At 40.3% G+C, this 26,377-nt stretch overlaps 1 long non-coding RNA gene and 1 other non-coding gene across 2 annotated transcripts; one reads left to right on the top strand and one right to left on the bottom strand.

Moving 5' to 3' along the window:
• Positions 1-2,708: 2,708 nt before the first annotated feature.
• On the bottom strand, positions 2,709-18,018 carry LOC137561277 (uncharacterized). Its single transcript, XR_011029960.1, has 4 exons — positions 17,965-18,018; positions 14,833-14,900; positions 9,076-9,116; positions 2,709-2,759 (listed from the first exon to the last, which is right to left on the bottom strand). It is a non-coding gene; the product is annotated as an uncharacterized lncRNA (long non-coding RNA).
• A 3,651-nt stretch (positions 18,019-21,669) lies between these two features.
• Positions 21,670-21,821, top strand: LOC137564784 (U12 minor spliceosomal RNA). Its single transcript, XR_011030856.1, has one exon. It is a non-coding gene; the product is annotated as a U12 minor spliceosomal RNA (small nuclear RNA).
• Positions 21,822-26,377: the final 4,556 nt, after the last annotated feature.

Raw genomic sequence — 26,377 nt, 5'->3', positions numbered from 1 at the left:
ATATTCACTTTAAGGATTAGAGACTTATGTTTTCTATATGTATGATGTGATCACAGTGATTCACTCACAGTGATCACAGGGTTAGAAGCCAATGAAATTGACTTCTAACTAGTGCATAGAGCTCAGCTGTCATGGGTCAGCTGCAGGGCTAGTTCTAGACTTTTTGCTGCCTGAGACAACAAACTTGTAAGGATGTGCTGCCTCCCCCCCCCCCTTCCCCGATATGGAATGATCGCACAGCACCCAACAACTTACTCTCCTTCATTTAATGTTCTCACATGACATGCTGCAGCTCAACACACTGGCTGGCTGTGAGTCTGTGACAAACAAACTGCTCGCCCTCTGCCACTCCATTCCTTCTCAGTCAGGACTGCAATACCACCTCCTCCCTTCTTCTGTGCAAGTCAAATGAAACACTGCTGCTCTCCTGCCTCCTCCTCCTCACTCACTGTCAAGACTCCTCACACAGCACAACAAGCTGCTTTTCCCCATGATGACCTCTTCACCTCGCTCTCCTTTCACTTCTCCTATTCTGACTGCTTGCTGTTAGTGTAAACACAGTACAAAATATGCCGCCCCTGTAATCTGCCGCCTGATGCAAATATTTCATCTTGCTTCATGAGAGAACCGGTCCCGGAGAGCTGAGTATTGGGGCGGTGGAAGCGCAATCGCAGAAGGAGCACATGGAGCCAAGATATTAAAATCTACACTCTGGCAGAGTTAACAGCCTCCAAATGACAAAAATGTAATTAGCCAAAATCTGGAGCCAGTTATTTTTCAAGGTATTTTCCTGTCCTGAATCCTACATTTTTGGTAAGTGTGCAGCATGCTGAATAAAGATTTAGTAAAATAAAAAAGCCAGGTTCTACTGCAGAACTGTAGAGAAGCGGTGACTGGGCTGGACAGCCTCTACTGATGTTCATTTCCCAGAATTCACCTTGTTAAGCACTATGTCGTTGGTATAATTGCAAGATTTGTAGCCCAGTCTGAGGTTTGTAGCTTCTCTCACAATAAACATAAGAATGACACGGAAGGGGACTTACCAAAATAGCAACAGCTGGTTTGGACGTCGTAAAATCTTTGCCAAGGCTTTTTCCAGGAAAAAAAATATTTGCAGACCTAAACAGAAAGCTCAATACATGATTTTAATGCAATACATGTTAAATTGAATATTTTTGTTGACATAAGTTACAGTAGTTAAAAGAAGGAGCGTCAGGTTGGCAGGCTGCTATAGTGAACACTAGCTAGCTATTTTACCTCTAAAGATAAACTTTTTGAAGCTTTAAGAGTTCAGCTAAGGTTCTGTTTTGCTACCTAATGTAATTGCATTGGAGCCTAGCCAGATCTGATATAGTAAAAGCTTGCGCTCATATATTTTCCACACGCCTCTCCACGTTCCCATTTATAATTAAATATATCCAGCTAGTGTTGTATGAAGATGTACTGTTAGTCACATCAAGACTTAAATGATTTTAGCTGCTGGGACAATTATGTTTCAGGTTCTTTTTTTTTTATATAATGCTCAGGAAAAAACGATTTCCAAGTTATAGTTTTAATATGATTGCAAGATACATTCTTATATATAAGACATAGACACACTTTCTCTGTTACAGTTCAGGGGCATGCTGGGACTGATAGTCTGTTGCTACAGGAATCTAGCTCCCATTTAGTACCTCAGATGATTAAGCCAACTTTCCTTTGTTTTTCAGTACTGCAAAGAAACATATGAAAGCTTTAAAGTTGAGAGAAGTGTTCTGAAATCATTTATTTTCTGTAAGCAGCTGTTCTATAAAATAAAAAAAAACAGTATTGCCTATTTTCCCCTAAGATGGTTGCAGCAATGTACAGGTGAGACTCGAAAAATTAGAATGTCATGCAAAAATCCATTTCTTTCAGTAATTTTGTTTAGTAATTAACAACATAAAAGGTGAAACTAATATATAAAATAGGAATCCTTTACAGGTGTTTTGGATTAATTAGCTGATTAGAGTCTGACACTTTGAAAATAGAATATTAAACATTTTCTCATAAACTGTAAGGTCTGGTGCACACCAGAGGAGTTTTTCTGAGCGTTTTGAGTTTTTAAATCTGCTGCTAATGTTATCCTATGTGTCTGTGCACACTGGAGCAATGAGGTTTTGTAAAAAAAAAACCATAGCATTACATTGGGAAGAGCTTTTAGAGGTTTCAAAAGCTCTTCCCAATGTAATGCTATTTGTTTTTTTACAAAACCTCATTGCTCCAGTGTGCACAGACACATAGGATAACATTAGCAGCAGATTTAAAAACTCAAAACGCTCAGAAACACTCCTCTGGTGTGCACCAGGCCTAAGTCATAATCTTCAACATTATAACAAATAAGGGCTTGAAATAGCTTGCTTTGCATGTAATGAGTCTATTTCATATATAAGTTTAACCTTTTAAGTTCAATTACTGAAATAAATGAACTTTTGCACAATATTGTAGTTTTTTGAGTTTCACCTGTATATGAAATCAATATTTTCAAGCTGAAAGAAATACACTAAGATCACTTATACCCTCCCTGGTGGTATGAATGACCCAACTCATCTAGGAAGAAGTAGCTGAAAAGGGTATGAAAGAGTCAGGCTCGTCCAGCAATTCTAAGACAGGGTTCCATTTTTTGCATGTGTTTTTGCATTAAAGGACAACTGTAGTAAGAAAAACATGGATGCTTCCATATTTATTACCTTTTAAGCAATACTTTAAGACCTCCCTGGCTTTAAATTTCTGCTGGATTTCTGTGCAACTGCAAATAGAAGCTCAATCATTTTTTTTCATGAAAGTTTTACCTGTAACTTACAAAAATATGTCAAGCAAGGGTACATTTTGAGTATGATAAAAGTTTCAAACACAAAATCATGTAAAAAAAATAAATTGAATGTGATTTTCCTTTTCTGCTATGCCACAATTTCCCCACTATTTAGCTGTTTGGCAGAACATATGCAGTTTTTTTCATTAACATTTGCATCATTCATGTCTTTTTTTTTTGCATGCAGGTTTCAATAGCATGCAAAAATTCACATATGAATGCACATTTTAACCAGTAGCCAACTGCGTCACGCCGGTTGGCGTGGCCGCGGTGGCAGCCCCAGGACCACCTAACGCCGATCGCATAAAGTTCTGGCGCTCTGGTTTGCAGGAGATCGCGCGCAGGCTGCGCGCGCATCTCCTGCTTAGTGGGCGGAGCGGAGCGGAGCCTTCAGTCTCCTGGCGGCAGTCGCCGCTCGGGAGACTGTTAGATGGCGAAACCGCCATCTAAGTAACTGTACAGTGATGTGATCTGCAGCAGCGCTGTACTGGGGACAGCCGTGTGACACGGCTGTCCCCTCCTTAGGCACAGGGGTGATCGGCTTTCATAGGCTGAAGCCTATGACAGCTGATTACGTGGATTGGCTGTCAGGGGGAGGAAGGGAGGGAGGGGGGAGTATGAGAAATATTTAAAAAAAAAAACTTTATTAAAAACAAACATATAAACAAAAATAAATAAATATACAAACATCTAGGGGGCGATCAGACCCCACCAACAGAGAGCTCTGTTGGTGGGGAGAAAAGGGGGGGATTACTAGTGTGCTGTGTCGTGTGGCCCTGCAGCTTGGCCTTAAAGCTGCAGTGGCCAATTTATCTAAAAATGTCCTTGTCACTAGGGGGTTTAATACCATGGTGCTCAAGAGGTTAAAGGACAGCTGACTGTTGTTGGCTCCACCACTTTTTCTAATCTTGACACACAGTCATCCAGTGACCAAGTGTGTGAGATTTGGTGTCCTTGGCATCAATAATTTACATTTTCCCATATAATTGAAAGCAATCTGATTGGCAGTTTATGGCTCCACCCCCTTCTCTAAATTTGAACCCGTCACCCAATGACCAACTGTACCAGGTTTAAGGCCTCTGCCACTAACAGTGTAATTAATTGGCTGTTTGTGGCTCTGCCCCCTTTAGTGAATTTGAACCCCAGCCACCCAATGACTGACTGTTGCAGGTTTAAAGCCTCTGGCATTAACAGTGTAAGAACGGCAGCAGTTTTAATATTCCCTTTGAAAATCAATAGATGAATTTTAATTGGCTGTTGTAGGCCCCACCCACTTTCCTGAAAACTAATCCCAGCTATCCAGTGACCAAGTGTGCCAAGTTTGAAAACCCTAAGATTAACAGTCTAAGAATGGCTGCAGTTTACATTTTCCCATGGAAAACAAATTGTTGAAATTTGATTGGCTGTTTTATGCTCTGCCAACTTGCCAATATTTTTGGCCTCGGTCACCAAGTTACCAACTGTGCCAAGTTGGGGGACTCTGGCTTTATTGCTGTGAGAATGGCAGCTTTTTACATTTTCTCCATTGATGTGAATGGGTGAAATCTGACTGCTTGTGCTTTCGCCCAGGTGTTTCCGGGGGGTGGGGGCAGACCCCCAGAACATATCATCCCAGGTAGTAAGGGATCTGTATACTGAGTTCTGTTGAAATCAATCAAGGCATTTTTGAGTTATTACGGCACACACATACACACACATCCGATTTTACATATACAGTATAGATTATGTTCAGATAGGCCTCATGGTGTTCACTCCCAGTATGATGCTTTTCACACAGGTGGGCTGAGTAGGTGGTGTGTCTTGGGAATGTTTTGTATTTTATTGTGGCCAGATGAGGGATTCATGTAAATAAATACTTAGGAAGGGAATGGCCATGACTTAATGCAGGGGTGCCCATTGAGTAGATCGCGATCTACTCAGAGGACAGATCGTGAAGGACTTCTTGGTAGATCACGACTGCACTACATTTTCTATTCTGTATTCACAATTGTGGTCCTAACATTGTACACAGGTAGATCATTTTGACTTGCAAATTTTTAAAGTGGTTCACAAGCCAAAAAAGTGTGGGTACCTCTGACTTAACGTATACAGTGTAATATTCTACTTAACATATACAGTGTAATACATTACCTGTATTCTTCTGCATCTTACTGTATATGCATGAATGCAGTGTATGTGTGTGTATGTGTGTGTATCCATATAGTAGTAGTAGAGTATTGTTCCAGATTAGTTATCAGTTAAAACAGGTAATTTTGAATCAGGATGATACCATTTCTTGGCAAAATTTTAAAAGGCTGTAAAGACTAAGCTGTCCTATGGGAGAAAAGCGCTATAGAAATGTTATTGTATTGTACTGTATTGTCAGCCAACAACAAGCCTTCTTCAGGCTCAGATAATGTAGGCATATGCAGCGGCGGCTCCAGCTTCAGATTTTTGGGGGGACTCAAAAGGGGCACAGTGGCTGGCAGGCGGGGCTCATGGGAGAAATTATGCGCCGCGGTGGAAAATGGGCATGGTCATGATGTCATGTGGGCGGGGCTAATTAATGTGGGTATACCAGCTAATGTAGTTACATGAAAAAATGAAGTAAATGCACATAATGACAGACAGCGTTTCCCCATTAAATGCACATGATGAGAGACCGCGTTTCACCAGTAAACGCACATAATGAGAGTCATCGTTTCACCAGTAAATGCACATAAGAGACAGTGTTCCACCAGTAAATGCAAGTAATGACAGACCGCCTTTCACCAGTAAATGCATGTAATGAGAGACAGCTTTTACCCAGTAAATGCACGTAATGAGAGACAGCTTTTACCCAGTAAATGCACGTAATGAGAGACAGCGTTTCACCAGTAAATGCACGTAATGAGAGACAGCGTTTCCCTAGTAAATGCATGCAATGACAGACAGCCTTTCACCAGTAAATGCACATAATGACAGTGTTTCAGCGGTAAATGCACATAATGACAGACAGCGTTTCATCAGTAAACACACGTAATGACAGACAGCCTTTCACCAGTAAATGCACGTAATGACAGACAGCGTTTCACCAGTAAATGCATGCAATGAGAGACAGCCTTTCACCAGTAAATGCACATAATGACAGACAGCGTTTACCCAGTAAATGCATGTAATGAGAGACAGCCTTTCACCAGTAAATGCATGTAAGGAGAGACAGTGGTGTAAGTGGGCCTGCCGGGGAAGTTTGAGCACCCCCGTAGTTTCCCCCCAAAACACACGTAATCTGGCAGCACTCCAAAGGTAGCCATACATCAGGCGATGATGGGCAGATTCAATCAAGAGACAAATCTCTCTCTAATTCAATCTAATTAGAAAGAGATCAGTTGGCTGCCCATGCACTGCAGGCCAATTCCTGATCGATTTTATGCTGATATCGATTGGGAATCAACCTTGTGACACCTTAAGGGAACTGAAGAGAGAGGTATATGGAGGCTGTCATGTTTATTTCCTTTTAGACAATACCAGTTGCCTGGCAGCCCTGCTGATCCTCTGCCTCTAATACTATTAGCCATAGCCCCTGAACAAGCATGCAGCAGATCAGGTGTTTCAGTGGTTCAGGCTTATAAGTCTGATCTGACAAGACTAGCTGCATGCTTGTTTCTGGTTTTAATCAGATACTACTGCAGAGAAATAGACCAGCAGGGCTGCCAGGCAACTGGTATTGATTAAAAGGAAATAAACATGACAGCCTCCATATACCTCTCTCTTCAGTTCCCCTTTAACCACCGCCTTGACGCTGCCCCCCCTTCCTGTTGCACTATGCTTAACCTGTCTGTGTTCGCTGCGGGCTTCGTCCGAAATCTGCATACACGTGCCACAGGTGGTTGCCACAGTAACGTAGGCAAATGTATGCAGATTGTGGATGGAGCTAGCTGCGGACACATTAAGAATAGCACACATTTGACTTTAGAGGGGACAGTGCTGGGGGTTTCGTTGCTCGTCCTGATATTGCTCGCTGTTACAGCTGTACACCTGATCAATCACGATGGCCCCGACATCTTTCATCATGTCCGATCAATACATGCAACCAATTTCGGCCCGAAATCGGTTGCATCATCGTTCACGCATTCTCTTAGCAGCACTGATTTTCATCCGATTTGATAATCTAGTCGGATGGTTGATCAGCCACAAAGTCGATAAATCTATGGCCACCTTAAAGTGGACCTGAATATTGAATAAAAACAAAGAGATTCACTTACCTGGGGCTTCTGTTAACCCCTGCAGACATCCTGTGCCCGCACATACCTGAACCGATCCTCTGGTCCCCCGCCAGGCGCAGTTTGTACTCGTTTCCAGACGCAGTACAGGTTTTCTGTTTTCTCATACTGCACCTGCGCAATACACTGCCGGCCACAGGAGCCCAAACAAGGATGCGTATGGCCAGAGCTGCGCAGGCACAGTGGCCGTTGACTTTTAAGTGAGCGGTAAATAAACTGAGCTGTGGTGGGGGACCAGAGGATCTTTGACAGGATGACTGCAGGGGGATGGGAGAAGCTTCAGGTAACATGAATCTCTCTATTTCCCAGTCTTCAGTTGTGTTTTAAGTGTGTAGAGGAGGTAAAACTTATGAGTTAAACTGACCCCATTCATGGCTGGTCAGCAGGAGGATATCAGTGCACATCATAAGGCTCCCTTCCCCCGATGATTACATTCTGTGTGCTCATAAGAGTCTCCAGGCAGACCTAATTGACAAGTGAATGCTGGCAAGGTGGGGGATTGTGGGGGATTATGAGGAAGGAGAGGAGAGACACTCTCAGAGAGGGAAAGACAGTTCCCCCTGCTCGCAGCACCTGGGTCAGAGCTGCAGTCGGGGGCTGGGAGAAGGTACACAGGCAGTAACTACAGACAATGAATGTAAGACTGTCAGCCCAAACCTTTCTGTGGTGATTCATTGCTGGGCTTGACTGGCTGCTTTGGCTGCTGTCACTTGTATCTGTGGCAGACTAGCTACACTTTCCTGCAGGCTGCCTCGTTCCCCAGTCTCAGTCTGTGTCTCGTGTGCTGTAGAGAGGGGGTGGAGCTGGAGCCCGGCTGACAGGAAGATAGAGGCTGAGAGGAGGAAAAGCTGGGCTGCAGTTGGATGCCTGAGCTGAGGGGCGGGACTGGAGTCTCTCCCTCTGTCAGCCAGCTCTGTCTCCATTAGCTGTGCGGCAATGATGCCCCGGCTGGCGGCCCCGCCCCCCGCTGTAACATTTTTACGAATGCTGACAATTCTGTTATGGATTGTACGGGCAGGGGGGCTTTTGTGGGGGCTGACAGCTTGTGAGCTGGGGCTTAAGCCTGGGTAAGCCCCAGTGTAGCGCCGCCACTGGGCATATGTAGTCTACATGAACAGAGTATGAAGAAGGCCTTTTGTCAAAAAACTTACTCGTTTCATCTTTTAAAGTTAGCCAATAAATGGTATCACCCTGATTTAAAGAGAGGCTGTGACCAAGGATTGAACTTCATCCCAATCAGTAGCTGATACCCCCTTTCCCATGAGAAATCTTTTACCTTTTCTTGAATAGACCATCAGCGACGTCTGTATGGCTGATATTGTGCTCAAACCCCTCCCACAGTGTGATGTCAGGACCATGGTGCTGACATCACTCTATGGGAGCCGTGTTGCATTGTGGCTGCCAAAAAACAAAGCAGCATCTCCTTTCTCTCACATCACCTGCCAGCAGTAAAAATGTCACCATGATAAATGTCAGGATGCAAATCAGGAAGAGGAAAGGTTTTACAATGGGCAAACACGAACTAAATCATTTATACATAATTATTGTAAAAAAATAAGCACTTTTGTTCATTACCTTATTTTCACTGGAGTTCCTCTTTAAAACTGTGTGTGTGTGTGTGTGTGTGTGTGTGTGTGTGTGTGTGTGTGTGTGTGTGTGTGTGTGTGTGTGTGTGTGTGTGTGTGTGTGTGTGTGTGTGTGTGTGTGTGTGTGTGGTGTGCGTGCGTGCGTGCGCGTGCGTGCGTGCGTGCGTGCGTGTGTGTGTGTATATGTAAGAGGACTGTTTGGGGGTATTTTTTAAGTATTGGCCTTACTTTCTTTTTTACAAGGTTTTTATTTTAATTACTATAATCCTTACGTGGTACATCAACTATTAACAGAGGCCAGGGACTTCATAGACCATCCTGTTGCAGGTATCATTATACTTATGTGAATTTGGAAGTTTCAGAAATAAAATCCCAGTGACAAGACTCTCAAAAAGATGACTTGTAAACATATAGGTACCTGGCATAGGTACTTTCAAAGCCTTCCATTATGTGTCCTCTCTGAAAGAAAAAAAGACACGGGATACATCACGATTGTCAAGAAAAGTTACAAGATACATTTTTGTAACTGGGAGTCAAAGTGATTAAGGGAAATAAAATCAAAACTTGCAACCTTGCAAGAATCCCCCCATATTTCATATGTAAATACAGATATTTTTATTTTATCTTTAGCCAGCCATATGTAAATATCCTTTTTTTATTTGGCTTTTTCTAAAACAGACTCTCCTAACAATTTGCATAACGTTTGATGTTCAATAACTGCTGATCCACACTACAGAATAAGACATTTCTGGTTATTCGTTGGAAGTTTCACTTTGTTGAAAAAAAATGCACTGGAATGACCTAATGTCAGATCAGCAAACAGAACTCTACAATAGCATTTTCTGCTGTATTACATGTTTCTGACTGACCAATATTTTCATTCTCTGCTTTGAGAGTTTGAAAGTTTACATCACTAGGTAATGTGCCAGATTTCCCAGATACACATATACAGGTCACTTTTGCAGTAGGAGAACAGAGGCGCCAGCAGAATAAAAGTGAATAAAACCTTTAAAATTTGCTTGGAGGAAGTGGTGGACTTACAGTACCTCCATAAAGCAGACACGAAAGACTGTCTGAAAAGTAGCAATCACATTTATTATATGGTACCCCAAAAGTGCAACGCGTTTCGCAGGCCGAGCCCGCTTCATCAGGCAATAAAGTGGGGACAAAACAGAATTCCAGCAGTAGCAGGTGTAGCGCCTCAGTCACTGCTTCTGTGCTATCACATCTAGAGATCTTTTTGGCTGTATATTTCCATAATGTTAAACATATTCATCTACGTAATGGTGGTCTCATAATTGTATAACTTTATGGACCTCTAACATGTTCTCGGGCAGTATGGTGCAGTTTTGGTGGATCTTAGGACATTGGATCCTATAGACAGATATACATTAGCTTGCTAGTTTGTTGAGTCCATGATTGTGGAGTTATCAGAGGACAACGTGAGACTTGTTGAAACACAATGTTGCCTTAGTTTGCACAGATCTGTAAAAAATAGGTCAGCAGAATAAAAGCAACTTAATTCAGGATTCAGGAACGTGACCACTGTATAGAGGTCAGGCAACAAGAAAGTAAACTAACTTATAAGCAATGAGAACTACAGTTAAAACTAGTCCTGATCAGTGTATGATGGCAGTGAAAAAGCTAAATATACAAAGGTAATGAACAGAGGGATGTGGAAATGACAGAGAGCCAGGCACACGTAACAGCCAAAATAAAACATTATGGATTCTCTCCAAGCACTGGCTCACATTCAGTAAACTTTCGAATTTGGAACACGATGCTAAGAAAGAAGATAAAAAAAAGTTATTTTATAGGTTCTTCTTGAGTTGTAGCAACATGAGTGCAGCATCTTCAACTGAGACAAGAAAACGGATTTATTAAACTCTGTGTCCGACCTAGACAAAAGAAATTTGAATCCTGATCTAAAAAAATAAATATATCAATAATATAGCTATTAAGATAGAGAGATACCAGTATAGAACACCAAAGAAAAAGAAGAAAGAGGCTGTATCATTATAACCCCATAAAAAAGTAGCAAGTAATGACATTTCAACTATATTTTATTTGGGATGTATCCACATGATTAAAACCGAAACACAAAAATAAGAAGAAAAGGGGAACTCCATCAATAACCCACTAACTAAATTGATAAGCACAAATCAATACATGTTGTAAATAATTAAGGATTTAAAGGAAGAAATGATGAAAAGTGAAAACTGCAATAATTGATTAATAACCACAATTATCATAGGCTTCAATAAACAATCCCAATCAGTAATTAACATGGAAGTAGTTGGTAAATAAACCAGAATGAGTATAATTTAAAAAATTATCAATAAATTAATAGTAATAGGCAGACAAACTCCATATGGTTACGGGTTAATAAATAAATTAATAGTCAATAAATAATGAATAATGGTAATATACATAAATTTCATATCAATAGATGCATAATTCTAGTCAATAATATGTACTAATAAACATATGTTATATATATATATATATATATATACCCAATAATTAATAATTCATTGATGGTCAATAAATAAATTAATAGTAATAAGCAGACCTAAATTCCATAAGGCTACAACTTCCTGAATTAGATATAAACCGATTGGTTAGTAGATCGTATATGATGGTGTATCGACAAAATCAACAAGCGACATAAAAATTACAGGCCACATAAATAAATAAATAAATAAATAATGGGACGGAAGAATAGAGGGAAACAAAATCTTATGTCTAACTTGGTACCACTGAAAAGCTTTAAACAAACATAATTACTATGTGTGCCTTTTACCCCTTTAAGGGTGTGCATAGGATTACGTGCATATCGCAAACAAAGTTCATATATCTATAACAATAAAGTTCATATATCTATAAAAATGAAAGGGAGTCGTGGCGAGGATGGGCAATAAAGTAGTTTTAGAATTGGGAAATTTCTGTCTACCCATATGTAACTAGGATGAAGCAGCCCCTGGAAACTAAATCAGAAAACAATCTTTCATCACTGCCCCCTCTCTAAACTTACCTGGAAACATGCTTTTGTTAATGTACACCCCTTTAGCACTGAGATAAAGCTGACCTGTCTTAGCTTCCCATCCTTACCTGCTCTGGAATGGCCAGACAAGTGCACTTACAAAGCAGCCCACAAAGCTTTGGGGGATAATCAAGGACATCCCCAGTGAGCTGATCTAAAGGTCTTCTGCAAGCAGATACACAGGCATTTTGAGGTCTGCAAAAGACACTCAGGCTTTATTGATTTTTTACAATGTAGGTTATTTACTTTTTGAGAAAAAACAGGGAAACAGGTTTGCATAAAATCTAGGAAACATAAGTATATTATTTAGAGAAAGATGGATTACAGAAAATTGACATGGACAAAACTCTTTCTATGTGCATTTTCCCTTATTTTCTCCAGATGGTTGAATGAACATTTGTAGTACAGAATAAGAACAGTACAGTTTCAGCAACAGAGAACCAGTTCAGTATATATGGCCACATTCCCCCTCACTGCACAGACACATTACATCAGAAAAGTAAAAAGCTTCTTCTTGATTATTGTAATTGCTGGTTATACACGAAGAAGCTGGGAGCAATTGTCTGTAATTGGAGCATTTGGTGGTTCCTTTGGGACTTTAGAGTGATATCCAGGCGATGGTATGTCAAATTTGTCACATAGATTCATAAGGTTTAGTGAGGCCTTAGACAGGATGGGCTCAAATACCGAGCCTATTATTAAAGAATCTACTACAAATACAGTTGATGGACTGATTATGCCTTGTCCAATTTTTAATGTTTGCAAAATTGCTCATCAAAATATAAATAATAGTATACAAACATCGAGCAGCAAAAAATTGCACTATCTTAGCCCATAGGTTAAAGCAAACCTGAAGTGAAAATAAACTGCAACAAACACAATTGCTAACTCCCAGCTAAAGCAATTTCCTACCTTTATCTGGTCAGCAGACGCCAGTCAGCCAATCAGGTGTACTGTCATACACCCTTTGCCTCCTGTACCAAATATAGCAGGAATTGCATAAATTGGGTAGCATTCAGGTGTGAGGCTTCGGTTGGACGCATTTTTTGATTGCATCTGTTACAGGGATGCCCCATGTAGGCACATCTCCCACACGGTCCCCTCCCTAACCACTAACCTGCAGTTAGCATTCAGTTTAGAGGCAGTGGGGGTGAATTCCCTGGGGGTGAGAGGTCCAGGGCTCGCCCGCCCTTCCCTAGTGGTTTGGGGGCCCCAGCCAGTGAGAGAGACTGGGGCCCCTAGTTGTTGTGCGGACCAGTGTTTGTGAAAATAAACTGGTAAGATAAACCATTTGATCTGTAGTCCTAATCTTAAGTAGGGCTTTCTTGGATTCTTATTGCCTTTTGTATCTAAAAGTTGATGACAGTGAATGATAACAGTTTGACCCTCCCCGGACTGTTATCATCATCCTGGCTGCCTGTTTATAGTGCATCAAGTGCTATGGCGCTTGGATGAATAAACATCTTTTGAACTGCAGCAGTGCCAGGTGCCTGTCATATATTTAAATGTATACTCAAAATAATGTTGACAGGATTATTTCACTGACTTTTTCCAATTGCAGAAGGCCTTACAGTGAGAAAAAGGAACTTAGCCTAGTTCTATGTAGGATTGAGACTGTATATAGACGTTTATCTCATCTCACACAGGTGCGCCTCTTAAAAGCAAAAATGTTTGAGTAATGGCATTTTTATTGGTGATATTATTATCATTTCTGGAGGTATTTGCTCATGTGCATATGATTTATCACCAAATTCACTAAGCTGTTTTGTTCTTATTTTACCACCTGTGGTGCTAAAATAAAGACCATTCCTAAAATACAGACGAAATTCATAAATTACAGATGAAATTCATCAATTACAGGTGAAAATCATAAAATAAAGCATGTGTGTCAATTCACTAATGCTCTGTTACGTGGTAATAAAGTCTAAGGCCCGGTTCACATACGCGTTCTGAGCCAAGAGGATCCGGTGAGCGGATCCGGTCTCCACTTCACCGGATCCGGATGGCTCAGTCCGTGGCCCGTTTAACATAGTAAAAACGGATCTGATCAATGATTACACAGCGCGTCATGTGACTAGTCACATGACGCATCATGTAGTCACATGACGTGGAAGAAGACGGAAGCCTCTACCGCTGGCTACTACTGAAAATTAGGTATGTATAAACCCCCCCTCACCCACCCGGCTGCTGCACCCTCCCCTCACCCTCCCGTCGCTAGATTCGCATCGGCACATGCCCCCATCCCCTGTGGAACGGTCCGTTTCTTCACTAGTGTGAAGAAATTTTCCCTTTCCCATTGACCCCATGCTGCAGTATATTTTGTCCGCTGGGCAGAACGGTCCAGAAAATTAGGGCCTGCAGCATTTTTTAGATCCGTGGACCAGAACGTACGGAACGTATCCGTATGTGAATGGATTCATAGGTTAACATTGGATTCATTCACATCCGTTCCGTTTGTACAGTTCCGGTTCCGATCTGCAAAAAAAACTAATGTGAACAGGGCCTAAGCCTGTTATTAATTATCATCACCTGTGAAGAGACAGGATAGTTCTGTGGAAATTAAGCCTTTTGAGCATGTTTTTGTACATTTTTAAAAGGCTACAGAGAAGGTGGCAGAGGAGGAGAAGGCATGGGCCTTTGTGGTTTTTCTAGAAATCCGGTCCTAAATGTCTTTTAGATACAAATAAGAATTCTCCAACAGGAAAACATTTTATGATTTAGTTGCGCTGTTTCAGATCTAGTGGGCAGACCAGCTGCGACACTGTCCTTCAACTGTGATGATACCTTTTAGTGGGAAACATCCACTAAGCGTTTTATACATGTGAGTGAACTGAAAATGTTGAGTAAAGTGGATTGCACACATACATGTTAAATTGCAGAGTAGGCACGCACCAGAAGGGGATTACTTTGCAGCTGTTGGTCAGCTTAAACAATTTTATCCCAATAAATCTTGTTTACTAAGACTCCTTGCTTTCCGTCTAGTAGCTGTGAAGAATCCTGTTTATATGCAAATGCAGCGAAGATTGTGCAGAGAAGTGAATCAAAAAGTTGCATGTGTGCATCCCAATAAACTGTGTACAACCTCCCACCATGAAAAGTACAAATATGCTCAATGAGTGTAGGTGGCCCAACCCTTCTTTATAGAAATGAAATGTTTCAGGCACATGTCTTCAAGCTGTGCTTCATCTTTCCAACTAGCCCTGTGGAGAAAACAATCCCATATTAATCAAAAAAGACTTTTACAGAGCATTTATAGTCTTGTCAGTAACTGTCCCTCAGAGGAGCTCACAATTTAATTATACTGCTATAGTCATATGCCCAATGTAGTTTAGGGCCAATTTTAGGGGTAATTCAATTAACCTATATGTATGTTTTTGGGATGTGGGAGGAAACTGGAGTGCTCAGAGGAAACCCACGCAGACACGAGGAGAACATACAAATATTGTGCTTATAGTGCCCTAGCTGGGATTTGAACAAGGGACCCGCACTGCAAGGCTAGAGTGCTACCCACTACGCCACCATGCTGCCCACTACGCCACCGTGTTACCCCAGGTAATGAACTGCCATATGAACCAGTTCCTACCTCTGAGAAAAGTCATGCATTTTTTGGAGAGTTTAGGAACAAAGAGAACTATGCCTATGCATGTAGCAGTATAACATCAGTATTCTACATACCAGACTGAATACATTTTGGATGTATATCCTGTCTCAAGATAAAACCCACATGCATGGTATCTGCATAAATCATTCCAAATCTGTACTATGATCTTCCCTGTCATAATAATATTACTTATTTTACAAAAAAAAACCACACAGAGCATTTTGTATGACCATTATGTCTGACAATGAATTTGCCCTTGCAGAATTAATTAGTACCAATGGGCTTTGCTTATTTTTTAAAATGAAAACAACATGGCATGAAGTTGTCAGTAGCGTAGCAATAAGGAGTTCAGAGGTTGAGACTGCACCAGGGCCCTTGGGCCAGAGAAGCCCACTAGAGGCCCTTCTTCATCGATTTAATAAGCTTTTCTTTTGTGCTATGCTGTTAATAAACACCTCTATATGTGCATTGCATAGTAGTAATCCTTAACAAACTGTTTCCTTACTCTAACTACACCTCTCTGACACTGCAGCTGAGCGTGGTAAGTTTTGGGGCTTCATATCAATAGAGTGCTTGGGGCCCCATGTAAAACTCGCACCAGGGCCCCAAGATACTCAGTTACGCCACTAGTATTCATCCATCCTAGCTATCACATGAGGCAGTTTGAATGGTTAACTCTATAGTGTATTACATTTTTCAGACTTGGCTATATTGTATCATTCTTTATACATTTCAGTACAAGATGGGTTTTTCAACAGGAGTGACCTAAATAAAAATCTTCCTTCTTCACTAATACTTGTGGCTTATGCTTTTGGATACAGTATTGGGCTTCTTCTAACCACTGATGCCAAGCAGGAGAATTTGTAGTCGTATGTGGATCCTATATTACACTTTCACACAAACTCTGCATTTTGCACCTATGTCTGATAAATTACACATAAGAAACGTGTTATGGTTTCTGTGAAGTTTAAATGGGGGTTAAGATGACACTTCGAAAAAAGCACAGAGACAACGGGACCATAAATGGTGTAGTAAATACTGTAACCTTGTAAATAGAAATAATTGAAGGGTACTCCGAAAATAAGGTTGCTATTTAGGGCAAACAACCAAAAGCTCAGGTGGAGATCGGGGACCCATCTACACTCAGGTTATATGAAGGTCTTTTTATGGGTGGTCACTCTCTTTGGGAAAAAAGGGAAGGACACCAGCTGTGCAAGTTGGGGCCCAAGGCCACACCCTCCAATGGAAGGTAAGCTGTGCTATAGGGCAAAAAAGGCACCCAAATTGTGTGTAAAATTAGATTAAGAACAATTAAGAACAATAAAATGGAATATAAAGAGGTGGCTTACCTCAAAAGGATGAGGCTAAAATATAATGCAAAAAGAATTTTATTTAGAGGGACCCTGAGCAGTGCCCTGAAAAAACAATTTGGACTTACCTGGGGCTTCCTCCAGCCCCCCGTAGGCCGCAAAGTCCCCCGGCATCCTCTTCTTTCTTTCTGTGGTCCCACTGGTTGCTTCAGGATTCTGGCAACTTCAGCTGCGCGTCATCATGCCGGTTGCCGTGAGAGTAGTGCGCATGAATGGTTAAGTCTTTAGAACCTCACATGTGCAGAACTCTTACAGTGACTGGTGTGATGATGCCCAGGTTGTGCACTGGAGGTGCACGTGCTCAACTTCAGCCAAAGTCGCCGGATTACCGGAACCGCCAACGGGACCACGGAAAGGAAGAAGAAGATGCTCAGGGACCTCGCAGCGTTAGCTGGGGGGTGGGTTCGGAGGGGTGGCTTTAGAAAGAACCAGGCAAGTCCAAATTTCTTTTTCAGGGCACTGCTTAGGGTCCCTTTAGGGTCCCTTTATAAAAGCAATGCTTTTTGTGAGCAACGTTGGCTACATTACAGCATTGGCATGAAACACTGGCCTGATGAAGTGGATGTTGTCTACAAAACACGTCACCATTGTTTAAATAAAATCCATTTTGCCTTATATTTTATTGTCATACTTTTGAAAAAAAACACTTTTTTATTGTTTTTAATCTAATTTTATATACAATGTGGGTGCCTCTTTTACCCCATTGATTTATGAAGTTGTTTGTACAAGCTATTTCCACTGAGGAGATTTTCTTTCACTTCCTGTCCCTGTGACCTCTATGTGTTTCCATCATTTTAATGTGAACCATAATGGTTCTGGGCAAAAAAAAAACGACAGACAGCAACAAAAACTTGACTGAGGTTGTAGCTCTTCTGCACTGTACATAAACTGGGTTATTTAATAATGTTTCTAGTTCATTGAGTACTGACTTACACACTTCTTGTGAGGACATGGTACATATACTAAATAGGTTAAGCACTATTTTTACACTATCCAAAAACATAATATACATTTTGGCTGGTGCTGGGCTGTAAAGGACAAGTGTACACAAAAAAACAAAACAAAAACAAGATAGCAGAATTGGCAGACAGAACAGATCAAAAGAGTTAGTGGGTGTTGTGGCTATCAGGACTGGGTTCCAGAGCAATGGGTCCCTATTTTTTAGGGTGCCTTGTTAAAACAGCATCATTTTTTCACAGGGGAAATCTTTGAAATTTCATTGATTTAATGTTTTAAAAAACAACACAGTTTGTAGCGCATACCAGTTTATTTTTTGATGTAAAAAAAACGTACTTGCTGCCATAGTTTAATTATTGCATTCAATTCAAGTATAAAAACAAAATGAGTGGGAACTGCAAAAAATTTAAATTCTGAATGTAAGTACAAGTGAGCTTGTAGGAACACATACTAAATCTTTATTTAAACTCATTGCAGTTACAGTCTTTACAGGGACAAAAAAGGTTAGTTCACTGTTCTTTATAAGTAAGTAAGAAAGTGAAAAAGAGTGGTAAAAAAGGGTAGTGTATTGCAAAAAATTGGATCTTTAAATTACACTTGAAGCAAGAGGGATCTGGTGGCTGCCATATGTATTTCTTTTTAAACAATACCAGTTGCCTGGCATCCTGCTGATCTCTTTGGATGCAGTAGTGTCTGAATCACACACCTGAAACAAGCATGTGGCTAATCTATCAAGATAACACTGGTGGAGGCTCTGTAAGTATAAATACTTACAGTATAAATATTGCTACAACTGTAAATAATGTATAAACGAGAGGTGGAGTGCCTTACCTGTTTAGAAGAACAAACCAATAGCATTAAAAAATGGTTTATTCATTCAAGCACATAGGGACAATGCATTTCACAGGCTCTGGCCTGCATCTCTTCAGGTCAATAAAGTGCCTATAATAAAAAAAAACACATATACATACCGCATATACTCGCAAATAAGCCGACCCGCATATAAGCCGACCCCCCAACTTTTACATTAGAAATCAGGAAAAAATAATTGACTCCCCCCCAGTATAAATATTGTGATGTGCTCTCAGCATGAGGTGGCCTCCCTCTCCATAACGAAATGTGCACCCAGGTGTTAGGCAGCCCCCTTCCCACAGCCAAATGTGCACCCAGGTGTTACGTAGCCCCTTTCCCACCGCCAAATGTGCACCCAGGTGTTAGGCAGTCCTCCTTCCCACAGCCAAATGTGCACCCAGGTGTTAGGCAGTCCTCCTTCCCACAGCCAAATGTGCACCCAGGTGTTAGGCAGCCCCTTTCCCACAGACAAATGTGCACCTAGTAGGCATATATTTACAATCCGTTTTTGGTACCTGTGCTTTGGGGAAGTCTGGATCAATTGAAGAAACCTGCCGTCCTGGATGGCAGGAGAGTGACTGCAGCAGAATGTGGGGCAGAGTTGAGTGTCCGGTGTTAATGGAAGGCAGGATCGGAGGGCAGGATCAGATGCCAACAAGTGGGACAGGTGCTCCTCCACTTTCACTTGGGTGTCCCGCTTTCCCTGCACGGTTGTGACCAGAATGTTTTATGGATCCGGGCACCAGTGCTGGCAGTGACGAATCTGGCGTGACAGAGCCCGCACTGAATCACCAGCACAATGATTGGGAATTCCCTCTTCCGTCCTGCGCTTGCTGTCTAAAGACGCCACTAGATGGCGTCATCTATATAAAACACGTCATCTATATGAAACACAGCAAGTGCAGGAGGAAGAGGGAATCCCCGATCAATGTGCTGATGATTCAGTACGGACTCTGTCACTCCAGACACATCACTGGCAGCATCGGATGCCCGGATCCATAATGCATTCTGGCTGGCCACCGCAGGGAAAGCGGGATATGCTTGTGGCTGAAAGCATGCTGGCATCCGATCCTGCTCTCCGATCCCGGATCCTGCCTTCCACTAATACCGGACACCCCACTCTGCCTCACATTCCTCTGCAGGCACTCTCCTGCCATCCAAGAGGGCCAGGACTGCATCCCGCATCACCATGGAAAGTGGAGGAGCTCCTGTCCCACACAGAAATGGCCAGTCAAAGTAGGTGACTCGCATACAAGCCGAGACCCCAACTTTTGGGCCACATTTTTGGGGTCAAAAATTTGGCTTGTATGCGAGTATATACAGTATATGTTTTGGTGCTCTCCATTATTAACATGGCCACATACATTTCCAATGACATATGGATATCAGAATCAGATTTATTTCCCAAGCAGCATTTCCCAAGCAAGTCGTGCCCAGAATGTTATTTGGCACAAAAACAGCTCTGAGGGGAAAAACATTTACGCAATAAATAGTGATTTAAAGCAATATATAGTGAAATCCAGAAAAGCACTTAAAGCGGATCCGAGATGAAAAACTAACTATAACAAGTAACTTGTCTATATATCTTATGTACAGTTTAGATGGTTTAAACAGCAAATCTGTCTGCATACAGCTTTAATAGAATATGATGATTTCTTCCTGTGATACAATGACAGCAGCCATGTTGTAGGTAAACATTACACACAGCCAAGCTTATCTGCACCATCAGCACTCAGACTGTGAAAAAAAACTAATCCCCCCTCCTCCTCCCCTCTGCCTCTAAAATCTCTGGCTAGTAATACCTCCCCCACCTCCTGCCCAGACTGAGCTCCCATTTGCCCTTGCTACTGCCAAGGCTCTCTGAAAACTGTGGGTGGGGCTTGTTTAGTTTATAGGGAATTAGAGTATTAAAACAAAAACAAAAAAGTATTTGGCTTGAGGAATGCCCATTAACAATAGGAAAGGAACACAACTATGCAATGAGTAAAAGTTCATCTTGGATCGACTTTAAGTCCAAAATAGTGACAGCTTACAAGAATATAACACAGAAAAATATATGACAATAATAATTGCATCTTTAAACAGATACAGTGAATAAAACTATATTTTCTTAATTATATCATATAAAAACTGCTCTCAAGTCCATAACTCTTTGCAAAAAGTCTCTTGTAATCTACAATTCATGCATGTGCCACCGACACATTCTCACCTCAAGTACCAATAACAATATAAGTACCAGTAACAATACCAAATGTCATGTGACATATCATATAACAAATAGTGTATAATAAACCATAGAGCAGATGCAACATATCATATAACACATAGGGCCCATATGCAATTCGCTTTTCACCAGAGTTTTCTCCTAGGTGATATTTTCATAATTTGCAAATAAAATGCCTTTTAAACTGCCAGCAAGCAAACAAATACTTAAAATAATTTGTACAGTATTGTTGCACCTACTTTTTGGTACTTTTTCAATTGCAAAGTGCTAAAAGGTTATTTTAAATCGAAGATGAACATGTATCTCCTAGGAGAAAACTCAGGAGAAAAAGTTAATTGCATATGGCCCCTAGTGTTTATTATACTATAGGACATTCTGTTACATAATACAGTTGATAAGTGCTATTGCTGTATATTGTGACCTATCATCCTTAACCATATTCTGATGTACAACAATGGTGATATTGTTGTACATTGGAATATATTTAAAGGATGATAGCTCACAATATAATGGCACTTGCCAACTGTATTAAGTAACAGCAAATGTATGTCTATCCACTATCTGTGTATACATATCCATATGTTATTGGAAATGTATGTTGCAATGTTTAAAATTGTGAATGTCAGAACATATATGTATATATGACTTCCTTTCTAGAATACAGCGATACACAGAGTTTTATACACCATTGTTCATCTGGGTTGGATCGCTTTCCTTCATACAGTATAGTCTCATAGTACGCCAATTAGAAGGTAGCGCTTCATAACCACACTATGGCCTCAATTCACTAAGATTATCTCCTGTCTTTAATAACTCTTCTAGAGTTGTTACCATGGTGATAAGGCATGTAGTATTCAGGAAACATTTCACCTCAGGCAAACTTAAAGTTAACTCGTCTGTCTTTAAGTTAACTCTCCAATTCTTAAAATAACTCCAGAGTTAAAGACAGGCTGTTAATTAACTGTATGTGAAAATAACTACAGTGAGTAAGGAAAATAACGAGCTGGGGTAACGCCTGGTTCCTCACTACTCATGTGAGAGGAATTTTTGAACGGGTCCAGGTTTCCCTGTGGAGGATCTGCCTACTTTTGCAGAACCTTCTAGAGCAGAAAAAAAAAAAAAAAAAAAAAGAAAATAACTACAGAGGAGGTAAATTAACTACAGAGGAGGTAACTTAACTACAGAGGGGGTAAATTAACTACAGAGGAGGTAACTTAAGGAATGAAGAGATAAGATAACTCTCTCAATGTGTGGAGGTAAGTTTTCTCTTGCCTTATTATCTCCAGCATGATCTTAGTGAATTGAGGCCTATGTCTTAATACAGACCACAATTTTATTACTTTTCCTAAAGTGATTCCTTTTCATTTCCTGCCGGGCAACCACCACCAGGTGTGGCATTCCTCCTCATATAAGCACTAAAAAGAGTCCTCGGTACAGCACCTCCATATCCATCTCAGTTCAGGTGAGTGTGCTTTAATGACATATTGGTGTGGTATTAATGTAGCACACAGCCTCATGTAGAAGCCTACTTGTTATAGAGCTACTAGCCTGGATGCCCAGCTTGTTAGATTGATATTTCTTGCTACAGGACCACATCATTTTGTTTTTCAGCTAATATAAAAGCATCCTCCTCAAGGAACTCCCACATATAAAGACATCTGGCCAGAATAAGATGGGTTTATAAGTAACTTACATTCTTCTCTTGTTATGTTTTGTTGCTATTCCTTCCCACTAAACTGGTATAAAGACTTTTTTGATCCTATACCATTTCCTACTATTCATACTGAGGCAACAGTAGTTATAAAGTACATTTAGAACAGTTTTAAAAACTCTACTACGAAAAATATCCTTCTTACTAATTTGTTAGAAGAGATTAACATTTTGTTCTGCTTAAAGTCTCCTTGGGTACAATTGATGTAGATTTTTAAGAATGTGCCTGGCTGGTTGGGATCATGTGATCATGTCTTACTTTTTCTTCCTTTGGACTACAGCAAGAAGCAAAAGCAAACATAGGATTACAAATCAATCACCTGAGAACATTAATCACATGACTTCCATTAATTTTACTTTAAGAGAATTTCTGTAGAATCACCCCTAAAAATTCCTAGAAGTAATCTACAAATCTTTAGTCTCTGTCTGCCAGCACCTGGTCCCATTTGTCTCATTAGTAAGGTTTAAAGAAATAAAGAAACCCTATAACTGCACAGTGAACTGACTGATTTTCTCTTCTGGGTTATTCCCTTGACCCATTTTTGCAGTTCCAAAGCTCTGACTGCATTCTAACAAATTAATTTAATAGGAAGTATTGTGATTGCATTTAAATGTAATTAAGCTCAGTGTAACCAAAGCAGTTCCTGTTCAATGGATGTTCTAATTAACTAATCATAGTATAGTAACAGGTCCATGATAATTCCTCTGGATCCCATGACTACGCTAATATAATAAAACCTTTTTTTATTCTTTTTTTAATAAGAGTTGGGGGGAGGAGGGATAATTCAACTAGAGTATTGTTTATCAATGTTTAACAACAGTTTAAAATGGGTGCAAACTAACTAGTAAAGGATCAAAATATCCCCATTGTCACTTATTGGGAATTAGCTTAAATTTACCTACATCCCCATAGGGTAGGGACATTGCACAGAACACTCTCCATTATGAGGATCACTTTCTTGTAGTGACTTTGTAAAGCCTGTTGCTAACAGTATCACGCCATGGTGCTTTGAGTAAGGTGCCACATTAAATACTGAATGACCTTGAACTGGTATCAATGGCCACATCTCTTTAACCACTTCACCACTGAGGGGTTTTACCTCCTGAGCACCAGAGCAATTTTCACCTTTCAGCGCTCCTTCCATTCATTCGTCTATAACTTTATCATTACTTATCGCAATGAAATGAACTATATCTTGTTTTTTCCGCCACCAATTAGGCTTTCTTTAGGTGGGACATTATGCCAAGAATTATTTTATTCTAAATGTGTTTTAATGGGAAAATAGGAAAAATGTGGGAAAAAAATAATTATTTTTCAGTTTTTGGCCATTATAGTTTTTAAATAATGCATGCTACTGTAATTAAAACCCATGAAATTTATTTGCCCTTTTGTCCCGGTTATAAAACCGTTTAAATTATGTCCCTATCACAATGTTTGGCGCCAATATTTTATTTGGAAATAAAGGTGCATTTTTTTCAGTTTTGCGTCCATCCCTAATTACAAGCCCATAGTTTATAACCACTTCGCATCCAGACCTTGTTTTCAACTTATTGACCAGAGCAGTTTTGACAGTTTAGCTATGTCCCTATTTAATCAGAAATAACTTTATCCCTACTTATGACACAGAAATGAAATATATATTGTTTTTTTCAAGACAAACTAGGCTTTCATTGTATGCCATTTTTTCCCTCAAACAATTTAGTTTTCTATGAATTTTAATGGGAAAACAAAGAAAAAAATAGAAAAAACATGTATTTCTCAGTTTTACCAATTCCAGTTTAAAAATAAAAATTGCTACCGTCGATAAAAAACATACATTTTGTTTGGCTATTCTTACTGCTTATCACAAAACTTCGATTATGTTCCGGTCACAATTTATGGTGAAGATATTTGATTCTGAAATAGTGCTACAAAGTGTGTTTTTCACTATGAAATGAGAAAATAAAGTACCTTTAATAGTAAAAATCAATCTCATTAGCTCAGGAAACTTATATTCCCATTCACCAATTAGTCCTGCATTAGATAGTGCCAGAAATATGCACAGGAGCAAGCCCAATCCTACACAGCACTGCTTCTGCTACAAGACGTATATCTACTGACCTGTGGCTTAGATGAAGTCCCAGAGGACATATATCTACTGACCTGTGGACGAAGTGGTCAACGAACGTGAATGGATTTTGCCGTTCATTGATCTCCGGGCGAGCGGGCGGCGGCGTGTTTACTAGCGGCGGGCGGCGTGTTTACGAGCGGGAGCGTGGACAGCGGCAGGAACGCGGAAAGTACGGATTTCCCCGTCCCTGGGGGTTAAAGGATGGAAAAAGGGACGGAGAAATCCATACGGGCCGGGGTAAAGTGGTTAAAGGAAACCTTAAGTGAGAGAGATATTGAGGCTGCCATATTTCTTTCCCTTTAAGCAATTCAAGTTTTTGGGCTCTCCTGCTAATCCTCTGCCTCTAATACTTTTAGCCATAGACCCTAAATAAGCATGCAGCAGATCAGGTGTTTCTGACATTTTAACAACAACAAAAAGTATTATTTTTTTCTGCCAAATCTGACAAGATGAGTTGCATGCTTGTTTATGGTGTGATTCAGACACTCCTGCAGCCAAATAGGTCAACAGGGCTGTCAGGCAACAGGTATTGTTTAAAATGAAATAAATATAGCATATAGTTCTCACTTCATATTCCCTTTAATAATGATTCTAAGCTGTTTTTTCTGTATCACCTTAGTAATGAATAATTTAGCATTCTCTGAGCAGTTTACATTATGAAATCCTTACAATAAGGATTCAATCCTTAAATTAAGTATCAAATCCTTAACTGCAAGATTACATTCTTAGTTAAGGTTAGTTGAAGTTAAGGATTGAATCCTAAACTTAGGGATAGTATGTTAATTCACAGAGAGGAATGCAAGTGACAACAGCACTAAGATGTATGAGTAATTATCACGTGGCTTCAGCTTCATTAAGTGGAGTGTTATTAGAAACTGTAATGTAAAATGAAACATTCTGAGCTGTCTGATTTATTTATCTACTATTTTATGCGGAATGTGACACTGTACACAGAGAAATATACACAGCAGGCACACAGATCAGAAGGAAGAGAGAGACATCTAGCATATGTATACACGCACCCACATGCAGAAATGCAAACAGACACACACAGACAGACAGCAAATAGGGACCATTAATGAGATTGAAATAATTTCTTGTATTCTTGAATATAAATCTCATGTAACTTATATGCAGCTTTAAATTAGACAAATCAGAATAACTCCCTGTCAATTTTTTGTTGGTTCACGTTTAAGCTGCATAACATTTTCATTAAATTTGAATGTTAAAGAAATTATTTTCACCTCATTGATCATCCCTACCGACAAACACACACAAAAACACACAGACATTCTCACTCGTTTTACTTCTATACACAGGATCCTCCTGCAGGCTATCTGCAATCATCCTGAAAGAAGAGACAGCAGGAGGGGTGGAGCTACATTCTGCCTGCAGGCGCTCTTCCCCTCCCTATCTACTGCATGTGAAGATAATTACAAAGGTGATATCTTAAGGACTGGTCTCAAAGGATAAACACTCTTATGTTAGGTACACACAATATGTTTTTGCGTTCTATAGATGCGGATCATTTCCATCATGTCCGATATAACTTTCGATCATTTAACCACTTGATTTCTCATAGAAGTGAATGAAAAATGATAAGAAAAGATAAGAGAATTAAGCGGGAAATCAAGCAGAAAAACAAATTGAAAATCGATCGAATGGAAAATCGACCGAAAAAACGCATCGTGTGTACTTAGCATCACTGTGAAAACTTATCGCAAAACCTTAATATGGACAGGTTCTTTAGTGCATTGACATTTACAATGTGGGTTAATGTTGTGTGAAAAGTTTTCACCAGCATGATGTTAGTGAATTGTGGCCAATATGGCAGTGAGTTTTGGTTTGTATC

Source organism: Hyperolius riggenbachi, chromosome 3 (assembly GCF_040937935.1).
Source record: "Hyperolius riggenbachi isolate aHypRig1 chromosome 3, aHypRig1.pri, whole genome shotgun sequence".
In the NCBI taxonomy this organism is placed as follows: domain Eukaryota; kingdom Metazoa; phylum Chordata; class Amphibia; order Anura; family Hyperoliidae; genus Hyperolius; species Hyperolius riggenbachi.
This window is presented reverse-complemented; position numbering and strand designations above follow the sequence as displayed.